Source organism: Cervus elaphus, chromosome 11, assembly GCF_910594005.1.
Source record: "Cervus elaphus chromosome 11, mCerEla1.1, whole genome shotgun sequence".
NCBI lineage: Eukaryota > Metazoa > Chordata > Mammalia > Artiodactyla > Cervidae > Cervus > Cervus elaphus.
In genome coordinates this window covers 84663286-84673576 of record NC_057825.1, presented here as the reverse complement: position 1 = coordinate 84673576, position 10291 = coordinate 84663286, and the positions used below count along the sequence as shown (strand labels likewise).

General features: G+C 38.8%; 1 long non-coding RNA gene across 1 annotated transcript in view; it reads right to left on the bottom strand.

Annotated features, from left to right (window-relative positions):
- Window positions 1–200: 200 nt before the first annotated feature.
- The window catches only part of LOC122702524, a 66403-nt gene continuing 56312 nt past the window's right edge, over window positions 201–10291 (bottom strand). Inside the window, exon 3 of the long non-coding RNA XR_006343275.1 lies at window positions 201–420. This is a non-coding gene — a long non-coding RNA (uncharacterized LOC122702524). The remainder of the gene's footprint in view (window positions 421–10291) is intronic.

The following is a 10291-nucleotide window of genomic DNA, read 5'->3' as shown; positions in this document are numbered from 1 at the left end:
CAATAGATGAAATACAGGCTGCACACACACTTGGAAAACACTGCTGGCTTTTATTTTGCAAAGTCTTACATTTTCCACTGACAGGTTCCAGGATCAGAGAGGAAGTCTGGAATCATTATAATCAACAGCTTAAAAAAAAAAAAGGCAGAAAGACAGAGCTCACTCATTTCCTAATGGCAACAAAATGATTGAGAGAACAAGTTCAGGACCCCGTGCCTTGCTTCAAAAAGTGACAAGATTAAAAAGGATATGACTTTGCTGCCAAGACGCTGAGGAGCCATCTCAAAGAACTTGGAAGGTGACTCAAGACATATGGTCAGAGCATGGATTTCCAGTCAATCCATGAAATCAGATGTAAGATGAGGCCTGCCCTCGGGGATCAACATGAAGGCTCCAGATTGGCATATGAGTGTGGGACACCTGGAAAAAGTAGGGCAAAAATCAAAGCTCATCTCTTAAGTGAAGAGGAAATCTTGCATGATATCAGCTAGGGAAGGAAAGATACGCTGGATTACTGCCCAGGACAAACGATGCTCTCATGGTATCTGAGATCAAACTAAGCACTTATATCCCCAGAGACCTCGATTTATTCAGTATATTTGGATCATTGTTAAGAAGGGACTCACCCATTCTACCAATTTTAATCCCTATGAATTTTTGCCTCCAGCATTCTCTGTGGAATATTATGGCCTGTTCTCGGACTATATGGAAAATCCTACATTCCCAGGTGACCTGGAGACCTCATCCAAATAAAAGATTACCACCCTCCAACCCTGTAAAAAAAAAAAAAATACCACCCTCCTTCTCAGATAATATAAACTCCATTGACAATTTCTCTGCTGGTCTTAGGTACATATTCAGAGCTCAGTTACGGAAGCTGTGCCTGTCTAGTTCCGACTGTAAACATAAAACCTTACCCTACCAAAGAATAACTGGGAAATGAACTCTCCAGACAAACAAAAATTCTTTGTCTAAAATCTGATTCTTTAATGAAAAGAAAATGTTTCCTTTAGACCAATAGTAAAACTCACTCTTTCCTTCTGCCCCATCCCTGTTAGTATTTTTGCTAAGTAATATAAGTGACAACAGGTTACAGGATACCATGCTTAGCATTATCAAATATCTACAGCTTCAGTCTGCATATATTCAAACAGTAAAAGAGGTTTTGTGACCACTAAGAAGAAATAGTTAAAAGACCTAAAAAATGCAACAAGATGTAGATTTTACTCAAATTTTTTGAATGCTTAGTATATTATTCAAAGTGCTGACATGCTCTGATAGTCTGAGTTTCAAATCATGGCAACTAATTTGAACTAATACATGCAATGCTAGGACTTCCCTGGTAGCTCAGATGGTAAAGAATCTGCTTGCAATGCAAGAGACTTCAGTTCAACCCCTGGGTCAGGAAGATCCTCTAGAGAAGGGAATGGCAACTCACTCCAGTATTCTTGCTTGGAGAATTCCATGGACAGAGGAGCCTGGCAGGCTAAAGTCCATGAGGTTCCAGAGAGTTAGACACAACTAAGCAATTAACACTTTCACTTTCATGCAACTCTAAGGGAATTCATTAGAAGATTTCTGGAGGGTTGCACCAAACCCAGAGTGAAGATCAACCTAGATTCAGGAATGGAGCTGGGACTGGGTGTCCTACCCTAGACTGAGACAAAGGCTGAACCAAAGAGTCCTTTGGTCCTGTATGGAATGACAACAGATGCCATCTAATTTAACTGATTTCAGGAAGATACACGACCAAATTTCCATGAGGTCATTAAGCACAATATAGTGAAAGAAAACAAATATTACAATAAAACCACAGGGCTTGTATCATTGAAAAGCACAAAGATTTGCAAACCCATGACTGGAGTAATAAAGAATTATGAAAAATAAGGACAGTGCAAAAACAAATAAAATGTTATTAAATATATATGCCATGCATGAGTGAGCTGAGCACTCTGGGATGCAGACAGACAAAATGAGGAGCTCAACACGTTTTGAGGATGAATGCAGATAAAAGATTAAAGAAGGAAGCAGCATGATTGGGCAAAGTAAAGCTCAGATCACCATGTAGATTTGACCAAGTCTGAGACAAACAAAAAGCAGCTGCAAAGTAAAGATACCCTATGAGAGGAGGTCAGTGTTGGACAGAAATGGCCACACCCTAGGACCCCCTGCCACATCACTCATTGGCGAGAAGCTGCCCAGAAAGAATAGAGCCATAGTTTGAAAGCTGAACTGAATCCTGAAGCCAACAACAGCAGGAAATGGTCTGCTAACTGCACTCCTTGCAGCTGAATAGCAAATTTTTTCTTGAAGAGAGATTTAAGTGGCACAACTCCACTTCAGCAGCGTATAAAAGCAGAATGATAGCCAGGTGGATAAAAGCCTGCATTCCCACCAGCAGAGAGAACATGCTCATTTTCTTGTACCTTTACCAACACTGAATATTACATGTGGTTGATTCCTTTTTTAGATTTTCAAGTCTTCTGTACATAGTATTTTCTTGTAATTAAAAAAAAATTAACTTCCATAACTACGGTTACCAAAAAAAAAGTAGAAAGACATTTATCATTTTTTGCTGCCTTGAATCCTCTTTGTAGAATGCCCCATTTTTATTCTGGGAGAGTCACTTCTGCATGCTGGACTGTCAGTAGCAGGGCAATGCCAGTGTTACAGGCTACATTGTGCCTCCCCCACCACACACACACACACACAAATCATACATTGATCTCTTAAACTCCTAGTACTTTAGAAGGTAACTATATTTGGAGATAGGGTCTTTAAAGATATGAATTAAAATACAGTCATTAGAGTCAGCTCTAATCCAATATGATGTTGGCTTTTTTAAGAAGAGGACATTCAGACACAGACATGTACAGAGCAGAGACTATGTGAAGACATGGGGAGAAACTTTGTTGTTCAGTCACTCAGTCATTTCCGACACACTGCAATCCCATAGACTGCAGCACGCCAGGCTTCCCTGTCCCTCCCTATCTCCCAGAGTTTGCTCAAACCCATGTCCATTGAGTCAATGATGCCATCCAACCATCTCATCTTCTGCCGTCCTCTTCCCCTCTTGCCCTCAATCTTTCCCAGCATCAGAGTCTTTTCCAGCGAGTCGGCTCTTCGCATCAAGTGGCTTAAGTACTGGAGCTTCAGCTTCAACATCAGGCCTTCCAATAGATATTCAAGGTTGATTTCCTTCAGGATTGACTGGTTTGCTCTCCTTGCTGTCCAGGGGACTCTCAAGAGTCTTCTCCAGCATCACAGTCTGAAAGCATCAATTCTTAAGCACTCAGTTACCTGGTCATCTACAAACCAAGGAAAGTGGCCTGGAAAAGATTCTTCTATCACAGCCATCAGAAGGAAATCAACTCTGCTGAAACCTTGATGTTGGATTTCTAGCCTCAAAAACTTCAAGAAAAATTAATTTCTGTTGCTTAAGCCCCTACCCGAGGCTATAATATTTTATTACTACAGCCCTGGAAAATTCATATAATCAGGTTTCTACTTCCTACTATGAAAGAAAAGAAGACCGAATCCTTCTTCGGGATATAGCTGGGAGAAAGCTCATGATATAAGCTGCAGGGCTGGCAGGAGAAGCAGTGCTCTGGCCACTCTGCTGTGGACAGTATTCTATGCTCCTTGACTCTTTAGAGAGCTCCCCTACCTAACACTCGCCCCTTTTTCTCATGAGTATTTCCCTCCCCCCCAGTAGCCTTCCAATAATTTCACAGTCAGGTCTGATCGCTCAACCAGGATTTCTAACTGACAGAGAAAGTTTTTCTATCACTACTAAATAAATCAGTTTGGCAGCAAAACCCAGTGTGGAGAAACCGTTCATTGTTCAGGAAACAAACATGTAAATATATCATTTACATCCATCCAGAAGGTAGGTATAAAATCATCTTCCTCAATGGTTCAAGAAGCAAATTTTGAGGCATCACTGTTAAGAGAGATTTTTTCCCACAGCTGTCATGATAGAGAGAATATGCCTGCTTTTTCAAATTTTTGAGCATTTCTTATAAACTAAAATTTTACTACATTTGCCCTTGCCTTCTCCCTACTTTGACTTTGGCAAGTCACAGGTAAAGATTTGTGAAACTAAACTACACTTTTCACAACTTGCTGTGGCATTTAAGTGGTTGAGTTTTGGGGGTCCAGGTCTTCTAGTCCTATTTTGAGAAAGAATGACACAAACAGATCTCTTTCTGCACTAGCTCACAGGGCAAGGGCCAGAAATGGAAAACTACATTATCTCAAAACCTTGAACTCATATAACTACCTGCATAGTACCTAGATTTGATACTATTTAAATAACTGTGTGTTAATAATATTGATTAAGGATGGAGTTATACCTGAAGTAAATCTCTAACAGTGGAACTACCCTTAGTCTAATTCTGGTCAATATTTCTCTCCAGTGACCTCTGCAAAGGGTAGGAAGTATGCTTTTCAAATTTAACAAGTACAAAACTGAAGGAGATAATCAATACGTTAGACACAGAAGTTAATATTTTAAATGATACTGATTGCCCCAACCAATGCTGTCATTTCATCTTCACTGACAAAATGAAAACATAAAAAGATAGCATTTTACAATGTCTTGAATTTAGTATCAAAATTTTTACTCTAGTACCAAAATTTCAATAGCAATATATGTGACTTTAAAGTGTTCCAGCAAACCATTTAGCTCAGAAAAGTATAAGGGAATTAATTGAGATGTAGAAAAAAACACCCAAAGCAATATCCTATTTTTATAAGACTACAGATGTGTATATATTAATACATACATACACAAACAAGTACGTGTGTGTGCATACTTAAATACATAAAATAAGGATCTAAATTGTTGAATGTTTACCTCTTGGGAAGAGTATTTAGGAGGGGGGAGTGGGAAGAAGGGTCTCTCTTATTTTATTCTACATATTTATCTATGGTATGGAACTTTTACCAAAATAAGTTACTCATGTATTAATTGTATAATAAAAGATTAATTAACCAAGTATATAAGGCACAGGTTTAAAACTTTGAATTTCACCTTAAGCTTCAAGATAAAACTTTTATGCCTAAATTATAGGAAGAATTAGTTCTAGACCTCACTAGTCCAGTCAAACAGCATCACAAAAAATACATTTGATCCGCAAAAGCATGTGTAACATGAACACAGCGGAGGAAAAACATAATAGCTAGTAGTTTAGATTCCATTTCATATACTGGAAGAGACTGAACTGATTAACCAAAAAAATAAAAGCAAAGTAAGAGGCAATTGAAGACTTTTTAAAATATTTCAAAAGACATCAAAAAAAGAGGTCAGGACATATTAAAAGTGAAAGAAAGTGAAAGTGTTAGTCACTTTCAACTTCAGCTGTGTCCAACTCTTTGTGACCCCATGGACTGTAGCCCACAAGCCTCCTCTGTCCACGGAATTCTCCAGGCAGGAACATTGGAGTGGATGGTCATTCTCTTCTCCAGGGGAACTTCCTGACCCAGGAATCAAATCCAGGTCTCCCGCACTGCGGGCAGATTCTTTACCTTCTGAGCCACCTGGGGAGCCCAGACATGTGTTTTTGTTGTTGTTCACTCACTCGGTCATGTCCACCTCTTTGCAACCCCATGGACTGCAGCACGCCACTTTTCCCTGTCCTTCACCATCTCCAGGAGCTTGCTCAAAGTCATGTCTATTGAGTCAGTGATGCCATCCAACCATCTCATCCCCTGTTGTCCCTTTCTCCTCCTGCCTTTAATCTTTCCCAGCATCAGGGTCTTTTCTAATAAGTCGGCTCTTCGCATCAGGTGGCCATAGTATTGGAGCTTCAGCTTCAGTGTTAGTCCTTCCAGTACAGAGTTGATTCCCTTTAGGATTGACTGGTTTGATCTCCATGCAGCCCAAGGGACTCTCAAGCACCACAGTGCAAAGGCATCAACTCTTCAGTGCTCAGTTTTCTTTATGGTCCAACTCTCACATCCATACATGACCACTGGAAAAACTGTAACTTTGACTATACAGATCCTTGTCGGCAAGGAGATCTCTGCTTTTTAATATGCTTTTTTAAGGTAACCTTAAAAATGCATTCCAATAAATATTAGTGTGCTAGTGTTAGTCACTTAGTTGTGTCCGACTCTTTGCGACTCCACAGGCTGTGGCCCATCAGACCCCTCTGTCCATGGAATTCTCCAGGCAAGAACACTGGAGTGGGCTGACATTCCCTTCTCCAGGCCAATAAACATTAGGTACAGACTTACTGATTCCGCTTATACAAGGTACCTAGAATATTCAAATTCAAAGAGTCAGAAAGTACACTGGTAGATGCCAAGGGTCGGAGGGGTGAGGGTGTGGGGAGAAGGATGAGGAGCTAGTGTTTAACAGGGACAGAGTTTCAGTTTAAGAAGGTTGTTGTTTGAGTTTACCTTATTTTGGTTAACATTCTTTTGAAGATCAAATACATTTTCTGTGATGCAGTTTGACTAGACCAGTGAAGTCTGGAGCTAATTCTTCCCATAACTTGGGCATAAAATTTTTTTTTTCTTGAAGCCTAAGGTGAGATTTAAAGTTTTTAACCCTGCACCTTGTAATCTTGGTTAACTAATCTTTTGTTATACACCCATCAGGAGATAGATGATGGTGAGGATTGCACAACAATATGAATATACACTGAATTATATACACTGAAGGACAGGGAAGCGTGGCGTGCTGCAGTCCATGGGGTCACAAAGAGTTGGACATGACTTAGTGACTAAATAACAACAACAAAAACACTGAACTATACACTGATCTGTATAGTTAGGTATGGTTAAAATAGTACATTTTATGTTATGTGAATTATACCACACATGAAATTTTTTTTAAAAAGGGGGTCAAGAGTTTTAACTAGAGGGAACAACTAGAATCAGTAGAAGTATAGGAAAGCAGATATTAGGTCACTAATTCTAACAATTAGAATTTCACCCAAATGTAATCCTTCACTCCTGGGTGGGACTAGGTGACCATGTATTTAAAAGTTGTAAAAAGAATGCTTCTACTTCAGTTTGATACTAATTATATTTTGTTTATGCTCATCTCTCTAATAAATTTTATCTTTATTAAGAAAGTACTTTCTTAATAAGTTCAAATTATCATGCTCATGTATTCGTTTCCTAGGTGTCCCATATGAAACTACCACAAACTGAGTGGCTTAAAACAGAAATTTATTGTCACAGTTCTAGAGGCTGGAATTCTGAAATCAAGGCATCACCAGGACCATCTCCCTCCAAAGGCTTGAGGGAAGATTGTTTCTTGTAGTTGCTATCCATCCTTTATATTCCTTGCCTTGTTGATCCACCATTAAGATCTCTGCCTCAGTCTTCACATTGCCTTCTCTCCAGGGTGGCTCTGTCTCTTTTTACTCTCCTTACAAAGACCCCAGTCACTGAACTTACCCTAATCCAGTATGATTGCATCTTAATTTAACCAATTACAGCTGTAACAACTTTATTTCCAAATAAGGTTACAATCTGAGGTTCCAGGTAGACAGTTGGAGGTTGGGGACACTATTCAACCCTGTACATGTTTAAATTATCATGAATTCTGAAACACACTAAATAGGTTTGCTCTATACTTGCAGCCCAAGTCTGTGCTCATAATTCTGAAGGTAATGGACGAACCATACAGATTAGAAATGAAAGGGAAAGTGGAACTGCATATAGGCAAAACAGAAGAGCCTGAGGTCTGGATAGGAATAAATTAATATAAAGGAAGCAAAGTACAAAAACAATTATCTTCTATAAAATTAGAATGATTTTTTTATATTTGTGTTTATGTTCTTAGATGTCCTGGCAGCATGTACATGGTATGTGCATGATATATCTCTGCAAATATACATAATAGCAGTAGTTCACTTTCTTTATATCAAAGATAGCGCTACCAAGAAAGCAGCCAACTTGTGTGTATAGACATGGACTTTGGGCCATCTTTCTGTGAACAGCCACTTCCTAGCCTCCCACTGTAACAGATTATTGAGAGCTGGAATGACTCCCAAGAAAGTATATTGAAATTTACTTTATTTTCTCATTAAAGTCAGGCAATTGCAGTGTATAGTATAAATTACACCTCAGCTTAAATTACATGTTTTCCTTTAGCCAAGGGAGAATTCTTTTCAATTGCAATCTTCACAAATATATCTATAAGTCCATAAATGAAAGGGGAAACTTTTCTTTATATTCCCAAATAAATATCAGCATGAGGTTTTGCAATATGCTAACATTTAATCTTGCCTCACTGAGAAATGTAAGTGATTTTTCTAGTTAATTGTCAGAAACTCCTGATAGAGATGTTTTTCTCTGAAATTTTAACTATATTAATGAGACTACCTCATAAATGTATTACACTTGCCTGCACTGGTGAATAGAGCATAGCAGATTATATTTAGCTTTCCCTTATGATTTCTATTGAAAGTTACACATTTGTAATGGACTGAATGGTGGACCCAAAAATATATGTTCATGTATAGTATGGGCCGAATTGGGCCCCCACATTCACATGTTGAAGCCCAAATTCCCAGTATGTCAGAATGTGACTATATGTGGGGATAAGGTCTTTAAGGAGTAAAAGAAGTTAAAATGAGGCCTTTAGGGTAAGCCAATCAGACTAGCATCCTTACAAGAAAAGGAAATTTAGACACACAAAGAGACACCAGGGGCACATCTGCAAAGAGGAAAGAACACAGGAGGATACGATGAGAAGGGGGCTGTCTGAAGGCCAAAGAGGGAGGCCTTGGAAGGCACTGAATCTGCCAACAGCAACTTCCCTGGTGGTCCAATGGTTATATTCAGACCTCCCAGTGCAAGGGTTGTGGATTCCATCCCTGGTCAGGGAACTAAGATGCCACATGCTGCAACTAAAAGATACTGAGTGCCGAACCTAATACCTGGCAAAGCCAAAATAAAAACAAACAAACAAACAAAAGAAAAAATCTGCCAACACCTTAACCTTAGGCTGCTAGCCTCCAGGACTATAAAACAATAAAATTCTGTTGGTTATGTTGTGTCATCTGCAGTATTTTTGATATGGCAACCCTAGATGTAAACCAATACAATATCCTAACCCCTAGAATCTGTGAATAGCACCTTACATGGCAAAAGAATGAATATTACTTAATATGGCAAAAGATGTGATCACATTAAGACTCTTGAGGGATGAGAAAAGGAGTTTATCGTGGATTATCTGAGTAAACACCAAGTGCCATCACCAAGATCCTTACGAGAGAGGCAGATGGAGTTTAGAGACACACAGAAAAAATGATGTGAAATGACGCAGCCACAAGCCAAGGAATGCCAACACCACTAGAAGCTGAGAGAGACAAGGAACGTCTCTCCTAGAGGCGCCAGAGGAACTTCAGCCCTGCCAACTTCTGGCCTCCAGACCATTATGGCAGTCTCAGAAAACAAATATGCTAACATACTTGGTTTTAATAGAGTGATGTTCTCATGGCTCTTGGTATATGGAGTTTCTAATTGACTACTCTGTGATTATACTGGAAGTACTTGCTCTTTTTCTGATAGTAACAAAATAAACATGCTATTTGCATTGATTCATTCATTTAACATAACCTCATGCAACACAAATTATTTTTGAGAGTCAAAGGGTATTATGAACTTCCCTATGCCCCACTACCTTTGTTTCCTCAATTCTTTTAATTTATTTTTTCTAAAATTTATTAAATAACCGTCCATATGTTCAACGTTAAAATTAAATTTGCCTTAAAATAATATTAGATCATTAAGAGCAACTCTATGTACAAGGGCTTCCCTGGTGGCTCAGTGGTAAAGAATCTGCCTGCCAGTGAAGGAGATGCCAGAGATGTGGGTTCAAACCCTGGCAGGAAGATCCCCTGGAGAAGGGCATGGCAACCCACTCAAGTATTCTTGCTGGGGAAATCCCACGGACAGAGAAGCCTGGTGGGCTACAGTCCATGGGGTTGCAAAGAGTCAGACACAACTGAGCAACTATGTGCAAAGTTCACGGCTTCACAATTATCATTTTCTTTTTCTGACATTAGTTCCTTTAACTTTCAGATAAATATTACATTGTTTACCATATTTTTGAGGTTTTCAGAACATTTCCACAAGTTTGGTCACCAACTGTGAATATGTTAGTGTAAAATTATCAAATGACTTCCTTAAAAATATATTTTTATTTTATGTTTTCCCAAAAGGAAAGTTTTATCCTATAACTCTGCTATTTTGTATTAATATCTTTATTGAATCTTTCAGACCTTGTTTAAGATCTTGAAATTCTCATATAATCCTTTTGATTCAT